This window comes from Ovis aries, chromosome 14 (genome assembly GCF_016772045.2).
Source record: "Ovis aries strain OAR_USU_Benz2616 breed Rambouillet chromosome 14, ARS-UI_Ramb_v3.0, whole genome shotgun sequence".
NCBI classification, from domain to species: Eukaryota; Metazoa; Chordata; class Mammalia; order Artiodactyla; family Bovidae; genus Ovis; species Ovis aries.
In genome coordinates, this window is record NC_056067.1 from 683,018 (window position 1) to 702,216 (window position 19,199).

Here is a 19,199-nt window from a genome sequence, read left to right on the forward strand (position 1 = left end):
CAAGGATGACAGGAAATAGAAGATCACAGTAACACATATTGTTCAGAGACTGACACAGCGTAGACACTCCGCAAATGTTAGCTGTGGTTGTAGCTGTTCAAAGTCGTAATTGCTACTGTTAGGTACAGTAATAATAAGGGGCTGTGTGACACACTCCTCCATATGGACTTAATTCCTCAGAACCTGGATCTGTTCCTACTTTTGTCTCTGACTTTGGATGCAACTAGAAAATGCCCTAGGATTTATTCCTCCCCAGTACTCCTAACAGAACAAACTCGAGACGTTCAGAGTGCTGTCTTCCAGAGTAACTGCTATGAGCCTGCCATGGTGCTGGGGTCTGACATTTGTTCTTTTGAATCAACTGTGTAGGCATCAGAATACCCATTCCACAGATGAGAAAACAAAAGATCAGAAGGGTTATGTATCAGGAGAGGTGGGAGGGTGGCCTGGGTCTGGAAGTCCCGGAACCAGGATCTCATATCCACTCCTGCCTTTCAGATGCTTCCAACAGTCAACAGGCCATGTCAGGCCTCCAGGGTCCCTGGGGAGCCCCACAGGACACACAGTCCTGTGCAGGTCAAGGCCAGAGTTGGTTAGTGGGGGAAAGATCAACAGCAAGGCTAAGGAGAGGACAGCTTTCTGGAGGGAGGCCAGAGTGGCTGTGCAGGGTTTTGTGAGCACACACACGGCCTCATCCAGAAACACACACAGGCATGAGCACACACAACGCCACACAGGGGAGTGAACTCAGACACACTGACATGCACGCGTGAGAACACGTGACAGGGGCACGCCCAGGCATACACTCAAGCATCTGCCTGCCATGCAGGAAACCCAGGCTTGACCCCTGGGTCAGGAAGACCCCTGGATTAAGAAACGCAACCCACTCCAGTATTCTTGCCTGGAGAATTCCATGGACAGAGGAGCCTGGCAGGCTACTGTCCACAGGGTCACAGTCAGACACGACTGAGTGACTAACACTCACACAAAAACAGAGACACAGACACACACAGGAGTTATCCCGAACCTCGGGGTAAAAGCTTCAGGCCCTTGGAGATGCCCTCCTTGGAGGGGCAGCTACGAAATTGCCCCAAGCTGACCCCCCATCGCATGCCTCACGCCCAGCACGGGGCCCCAGCCTCGGACGAGGGCAGGCGCTCCCTGAACGCGCTCCAGCCCCAGGAGCTCCCATGACGCTGCCTGAGAAGCAGCGCAGGCCTGGGCCAGGCCCCAGAGGCTTCGGGAGCACCTGGTGGGTGGGAGCTCCCTTCAGCCCACGGGATTCTGTCTCCTCAGCCGCTCTCCCTGCCTTGCTCTTGGAATTTCTGCAGGTGGTTCCCAATGGAGGACCATGCTCCAGAGCCTGCACAGGTGGACACCAGCATGCTTCCCCCGGAGCAGGTGAGGGGAGAAGGAGCCCTCTGCCCCACCTGGGAGGGGGCGTCTTCCCGAGAGGCCTGGGGGCCTCTGCAGGCAGAGGTGCGCCGGGACAGCCAGGTCTGTGGGCTTGGACTCCCTCTTCTTTCCTCTTCAGGGCCTGGGGGGAGGTGGGAGTCAGTCTGGTGGGCCCCTTGGTTGGCTTATGAGGAGTGAGGCTGGAGAATGTGCCCCTTTCACTCTCTGACCCGTCTTCCTGCACCCCAAGGTTTGACTGCTGAAACAGCAACCTGGATTCACACAGTAAAGCCTCTCCTGACAATCAGCACAGCATATTGCTCTCAGCCCAGTTTTTCTGCTCCTCACCCGCCTGTCCATATCAGGGTGCGTGCTACCTGGGAGGGAGCCAGCGTCTCTTTGGGCCAGAAGGTTTCTTAAGAATAAAAAAGGGGTGGAAATAACTGCTGGAAAGTTGAAGAGTGTGCTGGATGCAGAGGCATCTGTCTTTTGAACACATCAGCTCTCCCCTCCAGAGGGGCCTGGACTGAAAGCTGGCTGGTTTCAGCCCCAGGGGGCTTTGTGAAGGCAACGAGCTTGATATCAGCTCCTCCTTGCTCCTGGGCCCTGTGAACCCAGAACCTTAGCTACCCTGAACATGCCACTCACTCACTCATTCAGCAAACATTCTGGAGCAGCCAGGCCCTGGGTATGCGCGTGCTGAGACAAAGGGCCAGCCTCTGGCCTGGGAGGCGCGCACTGTGCAGGGAGCAATGAGACACCCCGCGGAACACAGCCACCTGGGGAGACGGCATCGCAACAGAAACCTGACCACGAACGCGATTATTCCAACACGAGCGCAAGGACTGAATCCCAGACAGCAACTTTAGAAGCATTCGTGAGTTCAGACAGGAGCTGAAGCCCACCTTCCGCCTCCAGAGGACCAGAGAGTCCCGCGTGCCAGTCCTCAGCCGCTGCTGGCCCCGCACCGCGGCCTAGGGGCGGGACAACAGGGCGCCCACCGGCAGGCTGGGGGGGGAGGTGCCTGGGCAGCCTCGTGCTTCCCGCAAACCTGGAGCCTAGCAGGCTCCAGGCCCAGCACGTCTGCACTGGCCATGGCCAGTCTCCTTCCCCATCTGGAGACCACAAGCAGCCCCGAAAAACCGTGTGGGCTTGGGAGTCAGCTAGGCCTCGGCTCAAAGCCTGCCTCGGCCTCCCTGCGCCTGGAGCAGAGGTCTCCCCAGCAGCCAGGAAGCGGGCAACCAGCCCTGCGGGGCCCCCGGGGCCAGGGGGCAAAGCACGCATGAGGGCAGCAGCTTCACCCGGGGACCGTCTTGCGCCCTCTCCACCCGCAGCATCCGGGGGCTGCTGTGAAGCCCGGGGTGGGGGCGGCAGGCCCAGAGCATCAGGAGGGCTGGGCCAGGAGAGGCGCCTAGCAACCCTTGCTGACGGGAGCCTCTCCGCCGGGACAGCCACCCAGCCAAGCCTCAGCAAGGATTCAAGCTCAACAGATGCCAGCGGGGATGAAGGTGGACACACGACTCCATTTGTGATATTTAACTCTGCATCCCCTTCCCTGACCAGTTCAGGGAGATCTCCACGCGGCCTGGCCCCCGACAGGGTCTCGTGCAGGCCCTAGGGCTGTCTGCTGAAGTCTGCACTTTTTCCCAGGGAGAAATGACCCTCCCGGGAAAGAGGGAGACGGAGGTCCTACAGGAACCGTGTGCAGGGGTCACCCAGAAAAGCCTAGGAAGGGCCACTGGCCCGCGCTCCTCATCGACAAGAGTTGCTTCCGGCCTGACGTTGTGCCAGGCTCTGGGAATAGAGCCCCAAACGAGGCAGCTGTCTTCCGAAACTTCCGTCCCCAAGGTTCCCAGTGCTGTCTGGGGAGAAGGGAGAGATTTGGGGTGGAGGAGCAGAGGCAGGCTCCGGAGGCCTGAGCACCTCAACAAAACCCCTGTGGCAGGGACCAGGGCCACACGCACCACACTCGTTTCCTCTCCCAGGCGGCTCGTGCAAGAAACGGAGGCCCTGAGACCGCCACAGCACAGGGGTCCGTGCAGGATCAGGCAGGTCGTGGTCAGGGAGTTCTGCGAAGCCCACAGGCCCGCACTCCCTAGGCCCCGATACAACCCCAGCGTGCAGCACCTGCGTGCAGACCCTCCCGAGACATGCTGTGGTGGTCCCTTCTAGTCCTTGTTCCTTAAAAGAAAGGAAAGAAGGCAGACAGGAAGGAAAGAGGGAGGGGAAGGAAAAGGGGAGGAGGGAGAAAAGGAGGGGCAGAGAACAGATGGAGGGAGCCCTGAGGGGCACACGGAGCAGCCTGGCTTGGGGGTGACAGCGATCGTCTGTGCTTCTTTCGACAGTTCCCCAGGGCTTGTAGCTGTTGGAAAGGAGTGCAAAGGCCAGGGTGTGTGTTCCATCAAAGGGCTCTGGCTGGAACATACCAGGACCTGCACCTCCTGTCTCCATAGGTAGAGGTATTGACATCTGCTTAGTCAATCTAACTGGAAATGCAGCTGCAATTACTGTTTTGTTTTAAAGAATTGCGTTTCCTCATCTATCTCCAGGCCTGAGGTGCTGCTGCTTTAACTGTATCAGAACCCACCGGTTCAAGCAACAAAATGCCTGGCCTGTTGTCTGCCGAGAGTGCGATGACTTACCCCTTGGAATTTTCTCTGGTCCAGGCTGTACAAGACATGCTATTCCTTAGACAGGATGGTTTTTGGAAACAAGGTGCTTCCATTCTCCCCAGAAGACCCCAGATTTCTAGACCCTTGAAAACGGGACAGAACAGAGAGGCTGGTTGAAACCGAATGCAGCGGTTGCCAGGAATGGCCGAGGAGACCCCTGCCATTTGTGCTGGCCCCTCAGTGAGTGTCCAGCAAAAGGAGGCCTCCCAGGGTCCAGGGGGCCACGCTGCTGGGGGCAGCTGCTCATCTGCTGCCCTGGAGAGCAGAGGCGACTTGATGATGCCCACTCAACTGAGCTGCGCCTGCATCCCCAGCTCTCAGTGAGTCTCCCCCGGTCCTGAGATTAAGGACTGGGCCACAAGCAGGTTACAGAGACGGTGATCCTGGACGCACTCACGCAGGGGTGGGGAAGCAGACAGGCGGGAGCTGGCAGCTGTGACAAGGCGTGACCACGAACAAGCCGCTGCCACTGAGGCCTGTTAGACACGGTGGGAACAGGCCCGGGGGGAGGGTGAGAGCCCCACGGCCTCCCCGCAGCGGCAGCACTACCTGCACAAGCCGCCCTCGGGGTCCAGGCCTGGGACACAGGAGGGGTGGGCTCTCCCGTCACCAGGAGACAACACCAGCAAAACCACAGCACAGCTCGAGCCGTGCGGGTCCCTCCCACACAGCGCCGCCTCAGAGAGGGGAGGAGGAGAGACGCGCGTCTCAGTCGGGAGACAAGCAGGAGGCAAGCAGGAGGCAGGGCGCTGCTCTTTCGCGTCTCACAGTGACTCACAGTCCTCACACGCATGGAGTGCCGGGGGCAGGAAGGCACAGCTTCACGTCCCTTAGAGCTGCAATTTCTCTTGGCCCGGCCCAGACCTGACCTCTCTGGGTTCCAGACTTCCCACAGGCAACCCCAGGCCCTTTGGGCTCCGGGACACACACTGCGCTCATCCCAAGAACCTTCCAGTCACAACACCGTCTGCACACAGCATGGAGCTCAGAGGCGGCGGCTTCCAAGCCCACCACCGGGCTCGGTGCTAATAGACTGTCCTTCCATGATCCCTCCCGTCCTGCAAGATAGATTACATCAGAATGCCAAAATAGCGAGTTGAAGGGCCGTGTGGCCTGAATATAGATCCTGCTGGCTGAGGTCTGCTTCCACGGGCTGACTCAGCTCTCCTGGATTTCTGAAGATACTTTCACCAGCCAGCTTGTCAGCCCTGCTCTCCTCCTCCTCCTCTACCTGAAAACGACCTCTGAAAGCCTCACCCCCACCCAGGTGCCTGGATCAAGGGCATAGCCTGGGCCAAATAGGAGCCTGCCTGCTTCCAGGGCGCTTGTGCCGCAGGAGCAAGAGGAGACTCTGGGAGCTGCCTGCTCAGAACACGGACCTGTCTCACCCCTGATCAGGGGTGACCTACAGTCAGGTGCCTAGAATTGTGAGGGCACCCTGGTCCACTCACCCTTCCTCACACTACGGTCACTCCTGCCTTCAGCGAGCTCCAGAGGGTACCCTCTCAGAGCAGCCAGCCCCCCGCTTTAGGGAGTCTCTCGCACATCTAACCCGTGCCTGCCAAGCTGTGAGACAGTCTCCCTCCTCTCCCGTGAGCAGTGGGGCTGGACCAAAACTAGTCGTCAGCCTTCAAGTGAGAACTACTGTGGACCCATCACAGCCCCGAGAGGAACCCCCACCCCCACCACCCCCACCGGCCCGCTCTGTGGGAATGTTGAAACAGGAGCAGTGGTTGGGTAGCGAGGATTCCCGTGTGCTAGGGGAGGATTTTATTTATAATAGGATTATCATCACTGTCAGGTCATAGGTCAAGAGGAAGCTGGGGCAGTTAAACAGCTGGGTGAATCCCTGGCCTCGGGTGAGCACCAGAGCCAGGACACAGAGTGGGCCCCTGTCTGCCTCCCCGGACCCCTAGCCACCATGCTGCCTGCCCTGCCCCACCCTGGCCAGACACCAGCCCCCTCCAGGGGGCCCTCAGCACTGGTAATCAGGAAGCACCAACTGAATGATCCCCAAAGCCCATCAGGCCCCTCTCCTTTGCTCCCCTCACCCACACACTGGCCCCTCCAGCAGATCCTGTGGAGGCTGGTGACAGACGACGGGGGAGTGACCCGCAGCGACAGCCTGGGCAGCCACAGCCCTGTACTGCCCACCATCCCACGGCCGACTCCTGGAGGAGGACACGCACTCCAGTGTGGGGCTCTCCCTGAGCGGATCTCACAACCCCAGGCATCAAATCCAGCTCTGCCAGTGTGCCAGCTTGCCCACTGCAGGCTCAGTGCCCTACAGCACGCAGGAAGCCAGCAGCCTCATCCCAGCCCGGTGGATAAAGAGCAATATCACCTTCCTGTCCAGACGCACAGTCTCTACGGGCAAGTGGGCACTTTGTTGCTGCTTAGTCCCTAAGTGTGACCCAATGAACTGTGACATGCCAGGCTCCTCTGCTCTCCACTGTCTCCCAGAGTTTGCTCAAATTCATGTCCAGTGAGCCGGTGATGCCATCCAACCATCTCATCCTCAGCTGTCCCCTTCTCCTTTTGCCTTCAATCTTTCCCAACATCAGAGTCCTTTTCAGTGAGTTGGCTCTTCCCATCAGGTGGCCAAAGTATTGGAGTTTCAGCTTCAACATCAGTCCTTACAATGAATATTCAAGACTGATCTCCTTTAGGATGGACTGGACGGATCTCCTTGCAGTCCAAGGGACTCTCAAGAGTCTTCTCCAGCACCACAATTTGAAAACACCAATTCTTTGGTGCTCAGCCTTCTTTATGGTCCAACTTTCATATCCATACATGAATAGTTGAAAAACCATAACTTTGACTATATGGACCTTTGTTGGCCAAGTATTGTGTCTCTGCTTTTTAATATGCTGTCTAGGTTGGTCATAGATATTCTTCCAAGGAGCAAGCATCTTTTAATTTCATGGCTGCAGTCACCATCTGTGATGACTTTGGAGCCCAAGAAAATAAAATCTGTCACTGCTTCCACTTTTTCCCCATCTATTTGCCATGAAATAATGGAACTGGATGCCAGGATCTTAGTTTTTTAATGTTGAGTTTCAAGCCAGCTTTTTCTCTCGCCTCTTTCACCCTCATCAAGAGGCTCTTTGGTGGCTGAGATGGTAAAGAATCTATCTGCAATGCAGAAGACTCAGGTTTCATCCCTAGGTCAGGAATATCCTTGGGAGAAGGAAATGGCAACTGACTCCAGTATTCTTGCCTGGAGAATTCCATGGACAGAGGAGCCTGATGGGCTACAATCAACAGATCACCGAGAGTCGGACCCAACTGAGTGACTAACACTTTCACTTCTTCACTTTTTGCCTTCACAGTGGTATCATCTGGACATCTGAGGCTGTTGATATTTCAAATTGCTTCCAGCTTGCAATTCACCCATCTTGACATTTTGCAAAATGTACTCTGCATGTAAATTAAATAAGCAAGGTGACAATATATAGCCCTGACGTACTCCTCCTCCAATTTTGAACCAGTCGGTTGTTCCATGCCCAGTTCTAACTGTTGCTTCTTAACTTGCATGCATGCTTCTCAGGAGACAGGTAAAGTGGTCTGGTACTCCTGTCTCTTTAAGAATTTTCCACAGTTTGCTGTGATCGACACAGTCAAAGGCTTTAGCCTAGTCAATGAAGCAGAAGTAGATATTTTTCTGGAATTCCCTTGCTTTTGTAGAATTTCCTCCATGATCCAAAGAATGTTGGCAGTTTGATCTCTGGTTCCTCTGCCTTTTCTAAACCCAGCTTGAATATCTAGAAGTTCTCAATTCACATACTGCTGAAGCCGAGCCGGAAGGCTTTTGAGTATAACCCTGCTAGCATGTGGAATGAGTACAATTGTGCAGTAGTTTGAATACTCTTTGCATTGCCCTTCTTTGGGATTGGAATGAAAACTGACCTTTTCCTGCCCTGTGGCCACTGCTGAGTTTTCCAAATTTGCTGACATACTGAGTGCAGCACTTGAACACCATCACCTTTTTGGATTTTAAATAGCTCAGCTGGAATTTCATCTCCTTCACTAGCTTTGTTCATAGTAATGCTTCCTAAGAACCACTGGCCTTGCACTCCAGGATGTCCGGTTCTAGGTGAGTGATCACACCACTGTGGTTGTCTGGGCCATTAAGACTTCTCTTGTGTAGTTCTGTGTATTCTTACCACCTCTTCTTAATCTCTTCTGCTTAAGTTCTTTGTTTCTGTCCTTTATCACTCCCATCCTTACATGACATGTTCCCTTGATATTTCCAATTCCACTGAAGATTTGAGATCTTCAAGAAATTTGAGAAAAAGTGCTTCCTTGAATTTTCTAGTCTTTTCCATTCTATTGTTTCCTTCTGTTTCTTTGAATTGTTAATATAAGAAGGCCTTCTTATCTCGCCTTGCTATTCTCTGGGACTCTGGATTCAGTTGGGTATATCTCCCTTTCTCCCTTGCCTTTCTCTTGTCTTCCTTCCTCACCTATTTGTAAAGCCTCCTCAAAACCACTGTGCCTTCTTGCATTTCTTTTTCTTTTGGATGGTTTCGGTCACTGCTTCCTGTACAATGTTATGAACTTCTGTCCATCTTTCTTCAGGCACTCTGCCTACTAGACGTAATCCCTTGAATCTTAGTTTAAGCCTGAATTTTGCTATAAGGAGCTGATTATCTGAGCCAGAGTCAGTTCCAGGTCTTTTTTTTGCTGACTATGTAGAGCTTCTCCATCTTCAGATCCCCTTCAGGGATCACAGCCTCATTTGTGGCAAAAGGGCTTGCATAACTAATGAAGCTATGAGCCGCGCCGTGCAGGGTCATCCAAGACAGATGGGTCACAGCGAAGCGTTCTGACAGAATCTGGTCCACTGGAGGAGGGAATGTCAGTTCCCTCCAGTATTCTTGCCTGGAGAACCCCATGAACAGCATGAAAAGACAAAAAGTTATGACGCTGGAAGATGAGTCTCTCAGGTCAGAAGGTGCCCAATATGCTACTGGGGAAGAGCAGAGGGTAATTACTAAAAGCTTCAAGCATTAATTGGCCAAAGTGGAAACAACAGTTAGCTGTGGACGTGTCTGGTGGTGAAAATTAAGTCCGATGCTGTAAAGAACAATATTGCATAGGAACCTGGAATGTTAGGTCCATGAATCAAGGTAAACGGGATGTGGTCAAGCAGGCGATGACCAGACTGAACACTGACATTTTCGGAGTCCGTGAACTAAATGGACAGGAGTGGTGGACAGGAAGGAGTGGATTTAATTCAGATGACCATGATGTCGGGCCTCCCTGGTAGCTCAGCAGTAACAAATCTGCCTGCAACGCAGGAGACACAGGCCTGATCCCTGGGTCAGGAAGGTGCCTGCAGCTGGGTATGGCAACCCCCTCCAGTAAGCGTGCCTGGAGAATCCCATGGACAGAGGAACCTGGTGGACTGCAATTCACAGGGTTGCAAAGAGATACGACTGAAGAGGCTGAGTAGCCACGATGACCTCTATGTCTGTTACTGTGGACTAAATTACTACTCTGGGCAAGAATTCTACAGAAGAAATGGAGTAGCCCTCATAGTCAACACTAGTGGGTGCACCCTCAAAAGCAACAGGTTGATTTCAGGTAGTTTCCAAGGCAAACCATCCAACATCACAGAAATGCAAGTCTATGCCCCAACCCCTGATGCCGAAGCAGCTGAAGCTGACCAGTTCTGTGAAGATCCGCAACATCTTCTAGAACTAACACCAAAGAAAGATTTCCTTTTCACCATAGGGGATTAGAATGCAAAATTAGGAAGGCAAGATACACCCAGAGTAACAGGCAAGTGTGGCCTTGGAGTACAAAATGAAGCAGGACAAAGGCTAACAGAGTTTTGTCAAGAGAACATGCTGGTTGTAGCAAATGCCTTTTCCAATAACCCAAGAGATGACTTGAGTACATCATGCAAAATGCTAGGCAGGATGAAGCACAAGCTGGAATCCAGATTGCCGGGAGAAATATCAATACCCTCAGATGTGCAGATGACACCACCCTTATGGCAGAAAGAGAAGAGGAACTAAAGAGCCTCTTGAGGAAAGTGAAAGAGGAGGGTGAAAAAGTTGGCTTAAAGCTCAGCATTCAGAAAATGAAGATCATGGCATCCGGTCCCATCACTTCATGGGAAATAGATGGGGAAACAGTGGACACAGTGTCAGACTTTGTTTTTGGGGCTCCAAAATCACTGCAGATGGTGACTACAGCCATGAAACTAAAAGATGCCTGCTCCTTGGAAGAAAAGCTATGAGAAATCTAGACAGCATATTAAAAAGCAGAGACATTTCTTTGCCAACAAAAGTCCATCTAGTCAAAGCTATGGTTTTTCCAGTGGTCATGTGTGGACGTGAGAGCTGGACTGTGAAGAAGGCTGAGTGCAGAACTGATGCTCTTGAACTGTCGTGTTGGAGAAGACTCTCGGACTGTAAGGCGATCCAACCAGTCCATCCTAAAGGAAATCAGTCTTGAATATTCATTAGAAGGATTTATGTTGAGCTGAAACTCCAATACCTTGGCCCCGTGATGCAAAGAACTGACTCATTGGAAAAGACCCTGATGCTGGGAAAGACTGAAGGCAGGAGGAGAAGGGGACGACAGAGGATGAGATGGTTGGATGGCATCACTGACTCAACAGACATGAGTCTGAGTAAGCTCTGCAAGTTGGTGATGGACAGGGAAGTCCGGCGTGCTGCAGTCCATGGGGTCACAAAGAGCTGGACATGATTGAGTGGACTGGACTGAACTGAAGAGATGACTCTACACATGAACAGCACTGGATGGTCAATAATGAAGTCAGATTATGTTCTTTGCAACTGAAGGTAGGTACTGAACATCCCATTTACACCACAGGCCTGTGGGGCACCAGGCAGGGGGAGGCACCCGTGGTCCCTGGAGGACCTGAGTTGCCCCATGAGGGGAAGCTCAGGCCTGCAGTGCTTGGGCTGCCCCTCTGACCCACACCCCAGGAAGTTTTGGGGGTGGAGGAGAGAGACCAAGAAGAGAGATCGGGACAGGCCAAGAAGGCAATGGGTATGGGTCAGATCCAGGACCCTCGGGAATCCTCCAGACCCCAGGCTATGGTTCCTGCCTTCCCCTGAGCTCAGGACCACGATGCTCAGCTGTGAGCCTTACCTGTGTGAGAACAGCAAGCTGGACACTCTTTCTCCTGGTTCTAGAAAGTTGGTGGGGTCGTAGGCCTGGGTGGGGCTCCTGCCGGGGGTGGGTGGCAGGCTGCTGTCTCAAGTGGTGCAGGGGTCACTCTACTGCACAAGCTTGGGCCTCAGATACCCCATCGTTCAGCAGCTCTGGCCCTTCCAGCTGACCTTCTGGGAGGCCCCAAGTCTCCCAGCCGTGGGTCCAGGCTGGCTGTGAAGGGCCCAGTGCTCTGCACAGTGAGGCACCCATGTGAATGGCACAAGGTCCAGTCTCGCCGTGCTTAGCCACAAGAAGGGAGGGAAGGTCAGCTTTAACAGTGGGGCCATCTGCTTTATTACTTCCCAACTATCTGGATACTCCTCCGCAGATGATCCTCAATACCATTCTCGGATTGCATGCCAAAAAGAGAGAAAACTCTGGGCTCAGAACCACAGGCATAAATACCTAATTAAGCTCATTCTTTGAACAAAACTATATTTGCGTGCATCCGTCAGCCCTCTGTAATCTCAGCCACTGTGGGGTGGTGGGACAGCATTCACGGAGGGTGGGAGAGACAGCCCAGCCCGGCATTAGCCCTGCCCCTTCCTGGGTATTTCTTGTCTCTGAGTTCCCCTGGCTCAGCTGTTTCACCACTTGTTTCTGAGGTTTTACAATCACTAAATTCATCCTTAGTCTTCTCTCCTGGGCTTGTGGCCTGCCCACCCTATGCACCAGCCCCCCACCACCATCCTCCAAGAGGCCTAGCAGGCCCCTGTCTCTGGTCTCTGCCTCCTCCAGCGCAGCACCTGCAAACATCAGGTCCTGCCTCGTCAGGGAAGTTTCCTGCAGACGAGGCCTGTGTCCATTCCTTTATCCAGAACCACAGAGAGAGGCTCTCCCCTTTCTCAGCACCCTCCATCAAAGCCGCCGGCAGCAACCACATCACACCAGAGGATGCTGGTCACTGTCCAGTGCTCTGAGCAGAGGGGCCACAGTGACCCAGCAGACCACGTGTGTGGGTTCTAACCCCACCTCTGTAGGGAATGACAATTCCCCACGCCCCCGTCTCCCTACACCTCAGTTTCCCCGTCCATAGGGTTGGGCTCGAGACTCTCTGGGCCCTAAAGCTCTGTCTTCAGGGGCCAGGTCATTCTCAGGAGCGCCTTAGCCTCTTAACAGTCTGACCTCCGGTTACGAAACAGAAGTTAGGGTGTGACTCGGCCCAAGGGGGCCAGCTGGTGGCCCTCCCAGTGAGGGACACATCCTCAGCTGACCCAGCAGCTCCCCAAGGGAGGACGCACAGCCCTACACGCAGAGGTGACTCCATCCCCTCCAGGCCTGCACTCACCCGGGTCACTCACTGGATCCCACCCACCAGCTCTCCAACCCCGGCCTGCCACTCCTGAGTTCCCAGCTCCTGACACAAAGGCCCGACAGCCTGCTTACGGCCTCTGTGGGCCAGGCTGCTCCTGACCTGGCCTTCGCACAGGCCACTTCTCTGCTGGAAAGGCTGGTCCCCCTGCTCGGGCCTCTGCTCCAGCGCCAGCCTTCCCGACCCTCCACACCCCATCACACAGAGCTGCAGTCCCCTTGTGTCTCCCCAAGGCTCGAGCCAGCCCAGGGCTCTGCAGGACAGGAAGCGCAGCAGTCGCCCACTCACGTCTCCAGAGGGAATGAGTGAGTGAGTGTGAGTGAACGGACATGGGGACACGGGCACGCGCACCCCTCAGCCTCGCACACAGTCAGGCCACAGGGAAAGCACACCCTCCCCACTCTGGGGCTCCTGCTCCCCAAGGCAACACCCAGAGCCCCCCAGAGGCCCCGAGGGGGCTCACCCTGGGGAGGAATCAGTCCTAATTCCCCACAGCTTCCTCCACTTTGCTTCCCTCTTGCAAACATATTCAAATGTTTAAATTCTGTTTTGGGAACAATTAGCCTAGCATATGGTCTAATCACATTTTGTCTTCTGACTAAAAAAAAAATACACAGAAAACTTGGAAAATAAAAACTGACAAGGCTTTATCATGTTTCTTTCAGTTGTGGGCCTTCTCATGAACATGAGCATATCACAGCTGAAAAGACGCTCAGCACCATCTGGCCCAGCATCCTCAATGTACTCGGGAAACTGAGGCCCAGTGAAAGGAGAAGCCCGGCCCAAGTTCTTGGGCCCTGAGATGCAGATCTATCGGTGTCTGCCTCTTCCTCTCAATAACCGGAGAAGGCTGGACCCAGTTCTCCTGGGGCCCTTTAGTACCAAGCTCCTAGGGTTCTGGTGTCTGGAGAACCTGTGGCTACAAAGTTTCACATCCTGGGGGCAGGAAGGGAGAGCAGAGCGAAGAGCAGATGTGGATTCCCAGCCAAAGGCCCCCTCTCCTGTATCCCCCTCAGTCAATGGCGTGCAGGCCAGCGATGCTTGAAACGCATTACTACCCACCTAGTCCCGAAGGGATCCAGATGGCCTCCACCAGCTAGATGCTGCAAAGCTGTCTGAAAGCATGAGGACCTGCCACCATGATGCTGAGACACAGCCTGCTCCCTGCCGCCCCTTCCCAGCAGCCTTGCTCCCTAGGCTGAGTTCTGAAGGCCCGAGCAGCGCTGGCCCACTTGGGCACACCCGGACGTGACTGTATCTGGGATTGTCTATTCAGTGCTGGTCCCTCTCCCACCGCAACATCAGATCTCAAGAGCAGGAACAGTGCGTGGGGCTCCCCTCACAGCCTCGCTCCATGCGGCGGCCCTCAGTGCCCTGGGCCAGCTGTGCCAGCTGACTGCTCCCAGCAGGATGCTGCTGTGAGCTTAGAAGACTTTCCCCACTTTGCACTGTTATTATCTTGCTCCTAATAGCCCAGATCAGCAGTATTCTCATTGTCCTCACTTTGCAAATGGGAGCCCTGGGGAGACACAGGAGGGAGGCAGCACATCCGAGATTGCTCGCCAGACCTCACCTGCTATGCCATCAGCTCTCGGGGACTAGGACTTGCCCACTCAGAGGGGCAGGGTCCCACAGACACGTGCAGGCGTCCCAAGTCTCAGCTGAACGAAGGTCAACCTGCCCCGGCTGGTGAGAGTTCCTGCAAGCTGTTCTCACTGCCGCAGTTCAGCAGGGCGGGTGTGGGGCGAGAAGGTGACCCCCGCACCATCACCCTGAAGGGAGGTCTCAGTGAGACCCCTGAGCCCACACTGCAAAGCTCCGGGATGTGAGAGCGAGGCGGGGGCTCCAGGCAGGGACAAGCCCCAGGTACCAGGCAACGCCCAGAAGGAGAAGTGCGAGGCCTGCCCCACCCCCGGGGCCCAGCCCGGCTCTTTCTCAGGCTGCCGAGGCCCCGCCAAGTGGCTCAGTTGTGGGTCTGCAGACAGGCCTTCCACGGGCCCTGCAGGCTTGGTGGACCCTCAGCAGCGCTCTCCACACCCCCAGCCCCGCTCCCAGAAGCCCTGCCACACACACAGCCACAGGCCAAACGTCTGCTGCTAAGACATGGCCCCGACAGCACCGACCAGCTGGGGAAACACGGCTCGTTAGTTTTTAATTAAGAGAAAATGTATTAATATATCTTGATCTTCCTCCCTGAGCCGTCCCCCTCACCCCCTGCAGGGCCTGGCAAGTGGCGGGTCAGGACACCCAGATGCTCACAAGCCCGCTGCCGCACGAGAGGGCCACCAGCCGGGGCAGCTGTGTGCGCGCCAACAGAAGGGGCCCTGGACCTCGCGGGTGTACACTGCCGTGTTACATTCCTCCTGCTGCACGGTGACGATGAGTCCATCTGGCTAACGCTTGCTGCTGAGGACCCGGTGGGCCCGCAGAAAGCCTAGGTACAGCCTCTCGCTGTGGGATCATTCAAGGAAGAGACGTGCAGTCCAGGCGGGGGGCTTGTGGAGCATGCAAGACAGGATGCCTGGGGAAATCTGGAAGGCTTCCCTGACATCTGGGTCCTGAAGGATGAGTAGGAGCTTGCCTCCAGGGGCAGGACGGGAGAAAATATTCCAGACAGAAGGAAGAGTCCTGTCCAGAGTCACAGAGCAAGGAACCGTTGAAACCCAGGTCTCTGATTTCAGTCACTGCCCTTAAACCCTGTGCTCCACTGCTACGTTTATGATGAGTCTTGAATGTCACGCCAAGGCCCAGAGAAAGGTCAGGGGACGGGGTGGGCTCTGACGTAGTCTGAGAAAGTTCTGCCAAGAGTTTGCCGGATAGAAGGGGAGATTTGGGAGACATTTCTGAGAGACGGTCCATAGGTTTTATAACCAGTGGGATATTGGGCGAGTCCCCTCACCTGTCTAGACCCGAGTGTCTTAATGTAAAATGGGCCACGGGGATGTCTTCTGTCCCCAGCCCTGCCCACCTGCCAGTTATAAGGACAAGCAGAGGGACCCCTGGGGCTGACCCAGGGGTCCCTGGATCTCTGAGCTCCTTGAAGCAGCTGCGTGCCCTTGGGCGTGTCCCCTGACCCTGAAGCCTCAGACCTGTCATCCAGAAGAGCTGCTGTGAACACAAGAATAGCCGGGCCACGTGGCTCTCTGAGCACTGGATCCAGCAGAGTGAACACTCAGGGGTGCCAGCTGGTCCCCGAGGGCCCCAGCCTACAAAGCAGCGTGTGCAGCACACAGTCACAGCAGCTCTGGGAAGCGGGGGAGGAGCTGACCAAAACCAGAGCCCTTGTGTTAGGAAAGAAGGTTTAGGGGGAGAAGTAACACGACTTTCTGTATTACTGAGATATTTAGTGACGCTTATAATATGTGATGATTTTAAAATAAGTTTTCAGGAAGACCCAACAATATAAGCAATTATCATCACAGAAAATCCTGATGCTGAGTAGCTCGGTTCGGGACTTGCTGACAGCAGAGCCACCTGGGGCCATCAGAGTGTCCCTCTGCCCTCTGGTCTCAGTGCTCTGGGGCTGACACCTTAAGAAGGTCAAGATGCCAAAAGCCTGTCCCTGGACCCTGCAGGACCCTGGGCCAAGCTCTCTGTGTGGACTGTGGCCTTTGATCTTCTCAGACCCTCCAAGGAAAGGGCCTCGTGACCCCAGTCACCACCCAGGTCTGGACGCTGTGGCACCTTCCCTGTGTAACTCCCCCTCCTACCAGGGAGCAGGAGCTCCCTAAGCCATATGCATGCTGGACACTGTCCCCAGGGCCCTCACACACCCAGGAAGTATAGGCCACCCAGGCTGAGGTCTAAGGGGAGACAGGTGTGGGGAAGTCACCCCTGAGAGGCCTGGGGCCAGCTCTTAGGGCAGGAGACAGTGGACAAGCAGCCTTCTGGGTGAGGGTGGGCAGGTCTGGGAGAAGGGGTACACCGGAGAGGCTGCAGCAGGCAGAGGTGCTGCCCAGGCCCAGGGAACGCAGGGGCCAGCCCTGAAAGCCGTGCTGATGGCGCAGGATGCCGCGCAGAAGGAGCTGCAGCTACCCGGGGGGGGGGGGGGGGGGGCAACGCAGCCACGGTATAGTCAGAGAACCAGCAGGCGGCCCAAGAAAGGACTGCGGGGAGGAAGGGCTTCTACACTGAATGCTTGGACGCCAGGACACACCTGGGTTTGGAGACTCCTGAGCTAGAGGAGGAGAGAGCCCTAGTCCTGGGCTCTCAGAGCTCCAGGGACCCAGGAGGCCACGGACCCCACAGAGCCCCCACTTCCTCCGCCCTTCAAGCCAGATCATCTCTCCACAAACCTCAGGTTATGTGACCGTGACCACACTGGCCCTCCAGGTGGGGTGTGAGGAGAAGAGCTTTCAAAGATGAGGAAGGCAGGCGTGCACTGACTCGCACAGGTGCAAATGCACACACGCGCACACCCACACTCGTGCGTCACCTGCTATCAACCGCAACAAAGAGATGGCGTGAAACGCAGCCAACAGATGGGAGCCTGCCGAAATGTCAGCCGGAAAAAACTGCCCGAGTCAGAAAAGCAAAATTCCACTTTAGCAAAACCCTTTCCTCTTTCCTGCCTCCTAAGAGAAAAATTCCCATGGAGGTCCCTGGGACGTTGGCAATCCAAGATGAGTCATTTATTCAGGACCAGCACCCCATCGCACATGGTAAGTACAGAAGGGGAAAATACTTTTGGATTTCGAAAGGGGGTTGCAGTCACAGATGGTGCCTGAACATGCATAAATTTTGTTGCTGTGTGAACAGATGGAAACTTGAAGGAAAAAATTAAAATTAAAAAAAAAAAAAACTTTAGCATTCATCTGCCAGATCATCGCTGGGCTGAAGGAGGAGTTTGTCCCTTGACTAGAAGAGTCTTGGTCTTTCGATCTGTAGGATGGGGCAGCGAAATTGTGCCATGTCCAACGGTCAGTCCTACCCAGGTTTAATTTCTGGTCTGCCATTTACCAGCTGGGGGAACTTAACCTCTCTAACCCCAAGTCCTCCTTCAAACTAGAGGGAATGAGGCAGCTTCCCAGGATTGCTGTAAAAATTATCTGAGCAGTGTACGCAGGCCCAGCACGGAGGAGGACCCGACAAACAGCAGCACCCCAGGCCAGTGCGGAGGGGCCCCACTCACCAGATAAAGCCTCAGGTCGCCTGGATGGGAAACTGAGATGCCAAGGAGACTCGGGATGAGCCTCCAGCAGAGCTGGGGACAGGAGAGGAGACCGCTGTCTCCACACATCTCTCTTCCAGAAGACGCCTGGGGTCTGGGAGAGAGAGCAGAAGCCGTGGTCAGTGGGAGGCTCAGTAAGACCTTGGAAATGGGGAGGACAGTTCAAAGGGAAGGTTCTATCCACCCTGCCTCACTCTCACTCAGGAAGCAAGTCAGCCCTGTGTCTCTGCCCCACAACAGGAGTCCACCTGTGGTGGGTGGCTGGCAAAAATGACCGTGAATCATCACCCCTGCCTGTCTCCGGGCCCCTGTCCAACCTGGCCTTGTGACCTGCTTTGGCTGATAGAATGCAGTAGATGTGACAGCTTGTCCATTAAGGCCAGACTTCCACTCTTGTTGGCTCCCCGCCTCCTCCAGAGAACAAGCCTGGCTAGGAGACATGGGGTGCAGCGCCAAACTGGCCCCGTGGTCCCAGCTGAGGACCCAGACACGGAAGATCAAGGTGAAGATCAACAAAGCCACCTAACCAACCCTCAAGTGACTCCATGCGACTGAGAGCCTGCCAAGCCCAGCCTGGGCCAGCAGGACCCTGAACCAACGCGCCGACGCGTGGGCAGAAATCCGTGCTGATAGTTATATGGCATGGAGGTTCAGGGGTTGTTATGGGGCAACAGACACTGATCCTCCATCTCCCCCAACCTCATACTCCAAACCAGCCTCCTCGCTCTGCGGGAAGTTGGGGGAGAGGAAGATCTCATTACAGCCCAGAACGGTGTGTCAGAGTTCAGAAACTGTCAACTCAAAGGCAGGGAACTCTCTGCCCCACGGGCCAGGTGCCCGCCCAGCAGCAGAGGGCCAGGTCACCGTGGTCCAAAAGCCTCTTTGCCAGATCAGCGGGTCCTCCTGACGAGTGCTGGAGATGCTGACCGCCCTCAGCATGGGCTGCTGGGGGCTCCTGGCCCTCAGCTGCTAGACTCGTTCCACTGAGAGGGCAGCCCCACCCCCAGGGTCCACAGCGATGGGGAGCCTGAGCTGGAGACCCCAGAGCCGGGCAGGGAGCTGGCTGCCAGCAGAGTCCTCCTCCCAGCCAAGCCTGCCGCCTCTCACAGGAAGCCCTCTCACCAACACCTCTGCACGCCCTCTGTGCTGGCAACATGCCAGATGATTTTAGCTCCTGGGGCCCAACAGAACCCTGGCTGATGCTAAGGAAAAAAACTATGACACGTTAAAGACGGTAAAGCAGGCTTTATTCAGGACCTTTGCAGTAGGCTCAGCGACCCCGCAGTGGGGCTTTGCAGGGGGAGGAAGAGACAGGCCTCAGCTCTTAATCCAGCCTGGCGTGGGGGAGTGAACAGCCAAGGACACAAAAGGGTACATCAGGGGTGGCGGGGGTTCTGTCTAAAGCGGTCCAGCAGGATTCCTGCTGGAAACAAGCCAGGGTGATCAGACATCACCT

The 19,199-nt window shown here is 55.2% G+C and overlaps 1 long non-coding RNA gene across 1 annotated transcript in view; it reads right to left on the reverse strand.

Moving 5' to 3' along the window:
* The window catches only part of LOC121816453 (uncharacterized), an 80,798-nt gene that overhangs the window by 12,377 nt on the left and 49,222 nt on the right, over positions 1-19,199 (reverse strand). The window contains exon 2 of the long non-coding RNA XR_006056040.2: positions 17,705-17,837. This is a non-coding gene — a long non-coding RNA (uncharacterized LOC121816453). The remainder of the gene's footprint in view (positions 1-17,704; positions 17,838-19,199) is intronic.